General features: G+C 40.1%; 1 protein-coding gene across 3 annotated transcripts in view; it reads right to left on the bottom strand.

Annotated features, from left to right (window-relative positions):
- LOC116689165 (spermatid perinuclear RNA-binding protein) overlaps positions 1-12,209 on the bottom strand; it is an 88,229-nt gene that overhangs the window by 68,829 nt on the left and 7,191 nt on the right. The gene's annotated exons all lie outside the window — the stretch shown is intronic.

Genomic DNA, 12,209 nt, shown 5'->3' with positions numbered 1-12,209 from the left:
TCGCGATTATTCTCACGATTATTTGTTGATTTTAACCAAAACAAATTGTATTGTCACATAGGCTGTTTATAACTGCGAGAGGGAGTGTGATGGACGCTACTCACAGAGAGACGGCTGATCATTATGAACGGGTCTAGCACGGGTCGAAGGGCGGATAAACACGGCGTCTGTATCTTAACTGCGCTGCATTTTTATTAACTATGATATTCTGGCCATGGGTCACATCTCTGGCCCAGGTCCTGGTCCAGGTCCAGGTCCAGCAGCTCCGTCTCACACTGTTACTCTACCAACTGAAGTTAGTTGCATTCAATAACTTCTGCTGTGTTCTTCGCCGTGGCAACCGCGATATCAGAGTTACCCGCGGAAACACTGGTACTAATCCAGGTTTGCCCCTCATACTTAACAATATACAGCTGTGTTAGTAACAATTAAAACTGTAGACAATGTCAGAAGTGTGGACCGGGCCGCTGTGTGGCGGGGCACGGAGAGTAAGAGAGAGAGAGTAGAAAGATCCAACACAGGCACGCTTTACAGGCGAATGGGTATGTAACAGCAAATTAAACCATATCCATATAAACAGCATTGCAGCGGATGTGAGGACATTAGCACCGGTGCGTCCTAGAGGAGCTAACAGCTAACGACACTACTAGCACCAACTAGCACTGCTCACTGCTGTTTGTCTGAAAAACAATACACGGACAAAGTGTTGCATTTACTGGTAAACTGGTAAACCTTAAGACCGACTTATTACGACTGCTATCTGTTTTCCTCACGCTACCTTTCCTCTGGGACTGTCTACATCTTGAAACTAAACTGCACGGGGTGCAGTGAACTACTCTGATTGGCTCATGAGCAGACGTTAGTAGCGGTAGATGGCTCTGCAAAAAACCCGGAGCGTTCAATGAAATGACGCTTTAAAAAAATAATCGCTCGATTACCAAATTTGATCGTGGGAAGTCAAAATCGTGATCGCGATTAAATTTGATTAATTGTCAGCCCTAGTTTAACATGAGACTTACTGACTCAGGCAAGACTGGAACCTTAAATTCAAAACCACAATAAAAGTAAAAGTAACAGAAATTAAAATAATCCTCCATTTATATCACAAAAGGGCCTTTCAATTAACTTTTGTAATCACCAGCCAATGCTAGTACATTTTTAAAGTTACCACCAATCAGATTTTCCACAAGCCATTTTTCTCCCAGACAATAAACAATTATGAGTGCCGCTGAATCTTAAGCATCCATTTTTCTTAAAAAAATGTGTGTTGGGTTGATGGTTGGTAGATACAATTTAAACGTTCAAATTACTACTTTTTTTTGGCAACGTTTTGCACCGTTCTGTTTCTTTCCAAGCCAAATACACACCCAACTGCCCACATTTTCTGTAATCTATAAACACTGACTTCTCGGGTTGTTTACCGCACCAGATACGATGATATCGTCCATCGGCACAACCCTACAACTAAACAGATTTTTTTTTGGCACCTATAGCCATTGCGCATTACCAAAAGACTGAAGAGAAGGGAGAGCATTCAGCGCTTGGGAGCGCTTTAAAACCATACAGTTAACGTTTAAAACTTAAAGAAGAAGTAGTAGCGTTTGTGATCGTCGGCTCGTAGAATTAAAAGAGACTCAAAGTCATTTAAAAATAAAAATAAATCAAAGTTATTTAAAACTTAAAACATAAAAATGTGAATCAGGATCGCAATTAATCAGGCCTATTTTTTAGTATTATAATATATACATCTCTGGTTTAGAAGGTTTAGAATCAACCTGATTAGGTGGATCAGGAGGTATAAGCCATGATGTGACCGATCCAAGATCTTTATTAATGTGGTTATATATTCAGTGTTTATGCTTTCACTTGTATTCATTTAACCATGACGGGCTACCAGCTAGTGCCACAGCTCACCGTAGCCTTGTTTTACTTAACATAAAAAAATATTCAAAAAGTGTCGCAGAGTAGGCGTACAGATGTTTAGGGGGAAAACGAGCACTGGTATCAGATTAGTACTACATTTAGTTGAAGTATGGGAGTTGATAAAAACAATAGTTGGATTGGGGCAGCCCTCAAAAAACCTTTTGAAATTAACCCTATTCTTTTACCCAGGGATGAGTGCAGCGTTTATAACAACTTGTTATGTAGGGATACAGTCTGCTAATTATTCATTTCATTTTAAACAACCTTTAAACTACCTCCACTGATTAACAAACGTCAAATAGATTTTTCTTTTTTATGTAACTAGTAAAAATTAAAAAGGGGAAAGCTTAAATACAATAGATCTTAAAGTTAAAAAAATGTAGCATTTGAGCTGTGTCCCTACATGAAGTCCATGAGGTTTGGTAAACGAGTCCCAGCGTTGGCAAAGCAGCCGACTGGCAGCTCCCACGTTTCAACATCCAGGTGCTGCAGGGTTTCTGTTTTCAGGCACATCTAACAGCTCAGGAGAAGAGACGTCCTCGGGGACTGTCAAAAAAAAACACTGTGTCCCGGATGATGATGATGAGTATTTATTTCATCCGGGCCGAGTCCAGAGATGGCTGGTTCATATCTGATGCCTTCTCTTCTTTCATCACTCTAAAACAAGGCTCCTGATGGTTTACAGTGCGCGATGAGTGAGCTCTCCAGACTATTAAGTGGGTGAAATGAGGGGCAACGTGTACTGAAATAAGAGAAGATTGTGCTGTTCAACAGGAACCTCTCTGCTCAGTTTCACTTCATCAGAGCCCGTTCAGTTACACTCAGGAGAGATGCAGCTAGTAAATGCCGCCGAGCCAACGCATGGAGGGACCCAGAGTTTGATGCTCGGTCTTGGCAGCAGGATGCGTAACAATATGCTGATGTAGCTATCACCTAAATATTAACATCAATTCATAATTAATGTGGGTGCAATGTTATATAGGGTTTGATATTGTGCAGTTGTGGGGTCAAGCTAATGATGTTGACTACAGAAAAAAATTGCTTGTACAGATAAATGTTTGCCGATTGCCTTCCTTTTGCATTTCATGCATTTTGTTGTTGTGTGTCACTTTAAAGATGGCAACTGATGCCAGAGTTTCTCTATATGGATACGCCGGTCACTCTGCCAACAACAGTAAAAGCATTTGAATCATGTAGATTGATTTATAACACACAATGGTCTAAATCCTATTTCTCAGAAATGAGATTATCTTGTTCAAAGATATAACATCTCAGTTTTGAATTACAGAGGCCATAATAAATAATAATCCCTTCTAGTAACACAGTTTGATTATTTGTGAGCAGTTAAAAAAGACCAACAGTCAAAACCCCAAAGGCATTTTATTTTTATATATATATTATATAATATATAATATATATATATATATATATATATATATATATATATATATATATATGCTTTTCCGTTTGGTGGGAGTAGGGCGCACAATTATGGCCAAAATGATAATCAATAATGATATCACAATTAATTACACATTGATGATTTTAACCAAACAAATTTTATAGTCACATAGGCGAATTATACTGCTTTCAATTCATATTATGCTACATTCCCTTATGTTGAAGTATGTACATACATACCGCTGCAACACAGGAAATGGAAATGATCTGAAATAAATAGCCTAGGATATAAAAACAAACTACTTTGAGAAAGTTTCTTCACTGTTTTTCAGTTAAACATTCAAAGCATCTTTTAACTGTTTGACTTAGCTGAAATTGCCACACACGTTGAAAGTGGAAACAATTGATCTATAGGTGCTTGCAATTAGGCTAAGCAGTTTGGGGTCCAAATGGAAAATGTGAAGTCCTTGTCTATAAAATCCTTGCCATTGTATTTAGGGAGCTGCAAATGCTAGTTGTAGGCTACCTGTATGCATATGGTAACTTTACGAACGCTGGTCATAGGATTAAGTATAAAATTAAAGTGAGAAGAACAAACAGAGAAATGTATTATTAGATGCAACAGAAGTTGACAAAGTTTCCTTTTGGGACAGAATTTGAAATTGGGAAAAATTAGAAGTTGAAAAAAGGTAATGAATTGCAATATGTTTAAAATCAAAATTATTGTATTGTGACATGAGTCTTGTGATGATTATCATGAGGCCTCTGTTGATTCTCACCCCTAGTGTGTGTCCCTCGGAGGACACACACACCAGACTGTCTCCCTCTCTCCCTACTTGGAGCTGGCGGGTTGCCATTGCGGTAACATCATAGCGCAGCCCCCCCCCCCCTTCAAGAAGAGCTTTAATGATGAAGATTTGAATGTTAATTTGTGTTAACGTGTATCTGTACCAGACATAAGTGCACCGTGTATGTGTTTAGAGGCGCTCGCTGACTGTATCATTATCAATCCAGTTCAATGGTGGTTGAGTTTTTCAGTCAGCGCCACCAACCAAAACAAAGTTTGTGTGTGTGTGTATGTCTCACTCACTCATGGACACATGCATCGCAGCGTGGTATGAGAGTGCTGACCCAGCTGAAAGAGCTTTTAAAACTTTGAGAGATATGTTTTATGCGTGGTTGAATATTTATACCCTTTAACGTTGATGCAGTAGAACAGAAACTTGAACACTGTGTTGCTTAATGTGCATCTCATCACGGTATTTTCCTCTGATGATTTATGTTCGACAAGTCTGCCACTTCTTTTACATTTTCGTTTAGACCTACTTGCTGTGTTGTCTTTACATATTAGGCGGCATATTAGCCTGGAGAAAAATAAAAATGAAACCATCACAGCCTTAAATTACAAATCAAGCACTTTATTTCGCTGGCTACTTTTAGGTTGTAAATAGTTGGTTACTTTTAAAATGAAGTATACTACAGTGTGACCTTTATTATGCTGCTTGCTTTTTTTCACCTGTGTGCATAGTGTCATTATTTATTTATGCTTATATGATTATTTTTAGAACTTCAGTATTTTCAGCACTTAACTCTTTTTTTAATTGTCTACCTCCCTGTTTTTACTATTTGTTAATTATTGTTTTTGAAGTTCAGACATTCCTTTTTTTAAATTGAGACTGTCCATTTTGTATTATTATTCTTAGTTTGTTATAATGTTAATTTCGGAGCAAAAGCAGTATTGATACATATGTTTTTAAAAATATATATCGCCGATATATCGGCATATGGATTTTTAAATAACCAATATTTGTTTTGTATCGGCCTTTATCGGACGGCTCTTTAATGAGATTGAGAGTAACTCGCTGAGCAAAATCAAATTGTACTCTCCGCAAAATCTGGATCTCCGGGTATAATCCAGAGTAATAATGCATCTGATGTAACTCTAAATTAAAAACAGCCTCATATCTAAATCTAAAGCCTAATCAATACTGCAACAGAATGCAAACCGATACTGTGCCTCATTCTGTACCATATAGAGATATGGTTCATATTATGGCGAGGTTTTCATCGACCACCTGTCATTTGTTTCCAACTCTTACAGCTGGTGAACATCTGTCACCATGACTTGAAATGATTAATCAATCATCAAAACCTGGTGAGTCAATCTTCTGTCACCTGACAAATACATTAATCAAGTATTTGTTCTGGTATTACAGTTATTAAAAACACCATAAACGTCTCTGGACCTCACATAGTGATATGGTATATTGCTAATTGGTATCACCAATCAAAGTCATATTATTTCTAGCCTGTACTCAGGACAACAGGAACATTGGTGATGTTGATCAACTAGGTGAGAGGGTTTTTTATGCATGTCATATTGTAGTAAAAATAAACTGAAAGTACCACACCTGAAATTAAGCCCTTCTGCAGAGTTGCAGCTTAAACTGTTATCATGAAAGCACTGGTCTTAACTCTGTCAGTGTCTTTGCTGAGGATTTACTGTTAGGAAAACGTGTGTATTCCTTACACAGGACCGGACAGCTCTAATCGACGAACGCACGCACCACACACACACACACACACACCACACACACACCACACACACACACACACACACACACCACACACACACACACACACACACACACACACACACACACACACACACACACACACACAAACACCACACCACACACACACACCCACCACACCCACACCACACACACACACACACACACACACACACACACACACACACACACACACACACACACACACACACACACACACACACACACACACACACACCACACACACACACACACACACACACACAACACACACACACACACCTCATTTACAAAGAGCAGCTCCACCTCCTTGTCAACACTTCTACTGCAGCCGGTCCCGAAGCGGCCCTGGATGAGCATTAGCTCCATTTACCGTTTCTATTTACATTCCGCAAGCTCAGAGAGCCACCTGCTCCAGCTGGGGCTCGCTCTGCTTACCGGGCACACCGGGCCACGGTCTGAAACCTGCACTGGCGAGTGTTTAACAAGTTCAAACAATACAGAAGCAGCTTTATACCCTTTTTCAAACAAAATTAGCAATATGTTTTTTTTTTTAATATGTTGGAAACCCCGCTAAAAAGGTGATAGACTCCATTCCCATTGCCAGTAAACGAGTAATTATGCCTTTTCTGTTTTTCTTTCTGGTGTGTCACATCAACGTCACATTCATTGCGGCGGAAAACACAGGTTACCCCCAACTTCCACCTCGCAGAACTTTCGCGATCCCCACATACCCACCAGGTCTGGATTTGTAGCGGAACGGCTGCGGCCATGACTTGTAGATGAAGTCCAGGAACCACGAGATCTTGCGAATTCATGTAGAATAGAACCACAAAGACATCAACAGTTTCCATCCGAGAGTAGAGGGGAAACAACTCTGTGCTGTTTTCTCACGGTGTAGTGCATGAGTATGATCCGCCGTGAGCACGTTCATGTTTATTTTGTTTCTGTGCTCGACTTCCTGTTCCGCACCATCTGCCGTGTGCTGAATTGCTGCGGAGATCTCCGGCATCCGAAAAAAATAGAAGCTCTGCGTTTCTGCCCGGAGGCTGCGGATCGCCGGAGCTGGGACGGAGTCGGAATGCAGCCATTCAGCATGAAAATACACACATGACTTGAATGGAAACCTAATAACTCCGCAGACGCTCTGCAACAGGTGGAAATTAGACGTCATAAGTATTGGGAGCTCATGTGTAGAGCCCTTGTGATACTTGGAGCAAGTTTTATGTCGTGGCAACCTTTTTAGGGATTTAAAAATAGGGATTTTGATGCTATCACAGTAGTGCCCCTAGCACTCCCAGTCAAAAGGCCATCTGACCAAAAACAAGACACGGTGAATCTTAAAAGTGGCACCTCCGTCCTAAGTATGCTTAAAATCTGAAGTTTGACTCAGGTACATTCATAAAACATCCTAGTTGCATTTGGGCGACAGCTACGCTTTAAGCTGGGTGATTTTTCAGGGGCAGGTGGGGCCAGGAGGGTTTTGCTGACACCTGTGACACTTCGCAGAGCACACAGTTATGATTAGGCCGGTCTCTTTGCCAACCAACAACCCCTCAAGCTGTAAAAGCTGAACAGGAGAGCCTCGAACTTCTGCATTCCCAGAGTTGCTTTCATTTAACTCATTTGACCCAGTGGAAACATCAGAACTAAGGCTTAGATTGACGTCTTAGCAATACATTTTGACATTTTGACTACTAGGCTGATCAAATACCCCTGGTTTCAGACCTCTGAACCACTGCCCACATCTCAGATTCATTCACTCAGCAAAGAGGAAAGTGCAACAGAAAAAAAGGCAGCGAGTGTGGATGAGATTGACACAGCTGTACGAGCTGTTGGATTCGACTTACAGAGATGTAATCTTCACCAGGGCGGGAACCGAATTCAATACTTTTCATGCACCAACTGAATTACCTCCTTAGTATCAAGTATCTTCATTCGTCATTGTCATTCAATACCAAATTTCCATTCCTAAAAAGCAATCTCCTCAGCGTCCGTGAGCCAATATGCATGCAGCGTCTCTACCACAGCTCTAATAAGGTTTACGATCAGCTGTCTAACAGCAGGCAGGAAAAAACTCAAGATACTTGGCTCACAAAGTTGGAAATGATAATAATAAATAAAAAATAATAAATAAGGATTTGTGTGGTAATGTTGTAATTTCATTTTTTTTATTTTTTTTTAATGGATTTTTATAATTGGCATTGAAAAAGAATCGTTCAGGAACCGTTATCAGAACCTGGTATTGGTATCGAAATGTTTAAACGATACCAAGCCCTGCTCTTCACAGTTACCTCCAAATAACAGGTTACGAATCAACTGAAAATGACTTTATTCAAGGAACAATCCAGGACAGCTGATTGGTTAAAACAAATTAAACCAAAGTAGGAAACACACACACGTTGTCAAGCTGAAGTAAAGATTATTCATGAAACTGTTTATTAGTTTCCTGTTTCTTCCTTTTAGGAACATAAACCCAACAATGCCCAATAACATACACTCTAAAACTTTTTGGTTAAAATCTAAACGTCTCATCACAAAATAAGTACAGAAGACAACAAAATCATCAGCACTACTAAAGTTATTGAGGTTCGATCCCCAAAAGTAGCATTAACGCTCCTGGTAGTTTCAGTTTTCCAAAGGCTCCTTAATTCGCCATTTTCTACGTTAATCTTGATCATCATAAATATGCGAGTCCTTTCCATTGAAAAAAACCCACCCGATGCAGTGGTCAGTGAAACAGCAGTTGTCAGAGCAGTTTTAGAGCCTTTGTGCGTCTAACAGATATAAAACGCAATTAAAATGTCTGGCAACAGAACAGGACCCTTACGTGACAAGAAGACGTGTTTTTAACTCAGACATTGTTTTAATTCACCTACCCTGGTCCCTGTCTCGATCCTGCCGGTACTTGTAGCTGTTAGCTGCTAGCTCTAGCTGCCGTCGGTGATGGTGTCAGCCAGTCCTCTGTGGTGTGGCTGGTTGAAAACACGTCCTGTTGTTACGTGGGCCCTGTTCATGTTGCACAGACATTTTAATGGCATTTTATGTCTGTTCAAAGGCACAAGGCTTTCTTAAACTTGCCCAGCAACTGCTGCAGATACTCTGTGTTGCCTGCACTGATTCGGGTCGGTGGGGGGGGGGGGGGGTGGGGTGGAGCTCCGTCTCACACTGTTACTCTACCAACTGAAGTTAGTTGCATTCAATAACTTCTGCTGTGTTCTTCGCCGTGGCAACCGCGATATCAGAGTTACCCGCGGAAACACTGGTACTAATCCAGGTTTGCCCTATACGTAACAATATACAGCGGTGTTAGTAACAATAAAACTGTAGACAAATGTCAGAAGTGTGGACGGGCCGCGTGTGGCGGGGCACGGAGAGTAAGAGGAGAGAGAGTAGAAAGATCAACACAGGCAGGCTTTACAGGCGAAATGGGTAATGTAACGCAAATTAAACCTATCCATATAAACAGATTGCAGCGGATGTGAGGACATTAGCACCGGTGCGTCCTAGAGGAGCTAACAGCTAACAGACACTACTAGCACCAACTAGCACTGCTCACTGCTGTTGTCTGAAAAACAATACACGGGACAAAGTGTTGCATTTACTGGTAAACTGGTAAACCTTAAGACCGACGTATTACCGACTGCTATCTGTTTTCCTCACGCTACTCTTTCCTCTGGGACTGTCTACATCTTGAAACTAAACTGCACGGGGTGCAGTGAACTACTCTGATTGGCTCATGAGCAGACGTTAGTAGCGGTAGATTGGCTCTGCAAAAAACCCGGAGCGTTCAATGAAATGACGCTTTAAAAAAATAATCGCTCGATTACGCAAATTTGATCGTGGGAAGTCAAAATCGTGATCGCGATTAAAATTTGATTAATTGTGCAGCCCTAGTTTAACATGAGACGTACTGACTCAGGGCAAGACTGGAACCTTAAATTCAAAACCACAATAAAAGTAAAGTAACAGAAATTAAAATAATCCTCCATTTATATCACAATAAGGGCCTTTCAATTAACTTTTGTAATCACCAGCCAACATGGCTAGTACATTTTTAAAGTTACCAGCCAATCAGATTTTCCACAAGCCAATTTTTCTTCCAGGACAAATAAAACAGATTATGAGTGCCGCTGAATACATTTAAGCATCCATGTTTCTTTAAAAAAAATGTGTGTTGGGTTGATGGTTGGTAGATACAATTTAAACGTTCAAATTTACTACTTTTTTTTGGCAACGGTTTTGCACCGTTCTGTTTCTTTCCAAGCCAAATACACACACCAAACTGCCCACATTTTCTGTAATCTATAAACACTGACTTCTCGGGTTGTTTACGCGACCAGATACGATGATATCGTCCATCGGCACAACCCTACAACTAAACAGATTTTTTTTTTTGGCACCTATAGCACATTGCGCATTACCAAAAGACTGAAGAGAAGGGAGAGCATTGCAGCGCTTGGGAGCGCTTTAAAACCATACAGTTAACGTTTAAAACTTAAAGAAGAAAGTAGTAGCGTTTGTGATGCAGTCGGCTCGTAGAATTAAAAGAGACTCAAAGTCATTTAAAAAATAAAAATAAATCAAAGTTATTTAAAACTTAAAACATGAAAAATGTGAATCAGGATCGCAATTAATCAGGCCTATTTTTTAGTATTATTAATATATACATCTCTGGTTTAGAAGGTTTAGAATCAGACCTGATTAGGTGGATCAGGAGGTATAAGCCATGATGTGACCGATCCAAGATTCTTTATTAATGTGGTTATATAATTCAGTGTTTATGCTTTCACTTGTATTCATTTAACCATGACGGGCTACCAGCTAGTGCCACAGCTCACCGTAGCCTTGTTTTACTTAACATAAAAAATATTTCAAAAAGTGTCGCAGAGTAAGGCGTACAGATTGTTTAGGGGGAAAACGAGCACTGGTATCAGATTAGTACTACATTTAGTTGAAGTATGGGAGTTGATAAAAACAATAGTTGGATTGGTGCAGCCCTCAAAAAACCTTTTGACATTAACACTATTCTTTTACCCAGGGATGAGTGCAGCGTTATAAACAACTTGTTATGTAGGGATACAGTCTGCTAATTATTCATTCATTTTCATTAAACAACCTTTAAACTACCTCCACTGATTAACAAAACGTCAAATGAGATTTTTCTTTTTTATGTAAACTAGTAAAAATTAAAAAAGGGGAAAGCTTAAATACAATAGATCTTAAAAGGTTAAAAAAAATGTAGCATTTGAGCTGATGTCCCTACGATGGAAGTCCATGAGGGGTTTGGTAAACGAGTCCCAGCGTTGGCAGAAGCAGCCGACTGGCAGCTCGCACGTTTCAAGCATCCAGAGTGCTGCAGGGTTTCTGTTTTCAGAGCACATCTAACAGCTCAGGAGAAGAGACGTCCTCGGGGACTGTCAGGAAAAAAAACACTGTGTCCCGGATGATGATGATGAGGTATTTATTTCATCCGGGCCGAGTCCGAGAGATGGCTGGTTCATATCTGATGCCTTCTCTTCTGTCATCACTCTAAAACAAGGCTCCTGATGGTTTACAGTGCGCGATGAGTTGAGCTCTCCAGACTATTTAAGTGGGTGAAATGAGGGGCAACGTGTAGCTGAAATAAGAGAAGATTGTGCTGGTTGCAACAGGAACCTCTCTGCTCAGGTTTCACTTCATCAGAGCCCGTTCAGTTACACTCAGGAGAGATGCAGCTAGTAAATGCCGCCGAGCCAACGCATGAGAGGGACCCAGAGTTTGATGCTCGGTCTTGGCAGCAGGATGCGTAAACAATATGCTGATGTAGCTATCACTAAATATTAACATCAATTCATAATTAATGTGGGTGCAATGTTATATAGGGGGTTGATATTGTGCAGTTGTGGGGTCAAGCTAATGATGTTGACTACAGAAAAAAAAATTGCTTTGTACAGATGAAAATGTTTGCCGATTGCCTTCCTTTTGCATTATTCATGCATTTTGTTGTTGTGTGTCACTTTAAAGATGGCAACTGATGCCAGAGTTTCTCTATATGGATACGCCGGGTCACTCTGCCAACAGACAGTAAAAGCATTTGAATTCATGTAGATTGATTTAGTAACACACAATGGTCTAAATCCTATTTCTCAGAAATGAGATTATCTTGTTCAAAGATATAACATCTCAGTTTGAATTACAGAGGCCATAATAAATAATAAATCTCCTTCTAGTAACACAGTTTGATTATTTTGAGCAGTTAAAAAAGACCAACAGTCAAAACCCCAAAGGCATTTTATTTTTATATATATATATATATATATATATATATAT

This window comes from Etheostoma spectabile, chromosome 5 (assembly GCF_008692095.1).
Source record: "Etheostoma spectabile isolate EspeVRDwgs_2016 chromosome 5, UIUC_Espe_1.0, whole genome shotgun sequence".
Classification (NCBI taxonomy): domain Eukaryota; kingdom Metazoa; phylum Chordata; class Actinopteri; order Perciformes; family Percidae; genus Etheostoma; species Etheostoma spectabile.
Note: the sequence above shows the minus strand (reverse complement) of the source record. Positions and strands in the feature narration are given on the sequence as shown.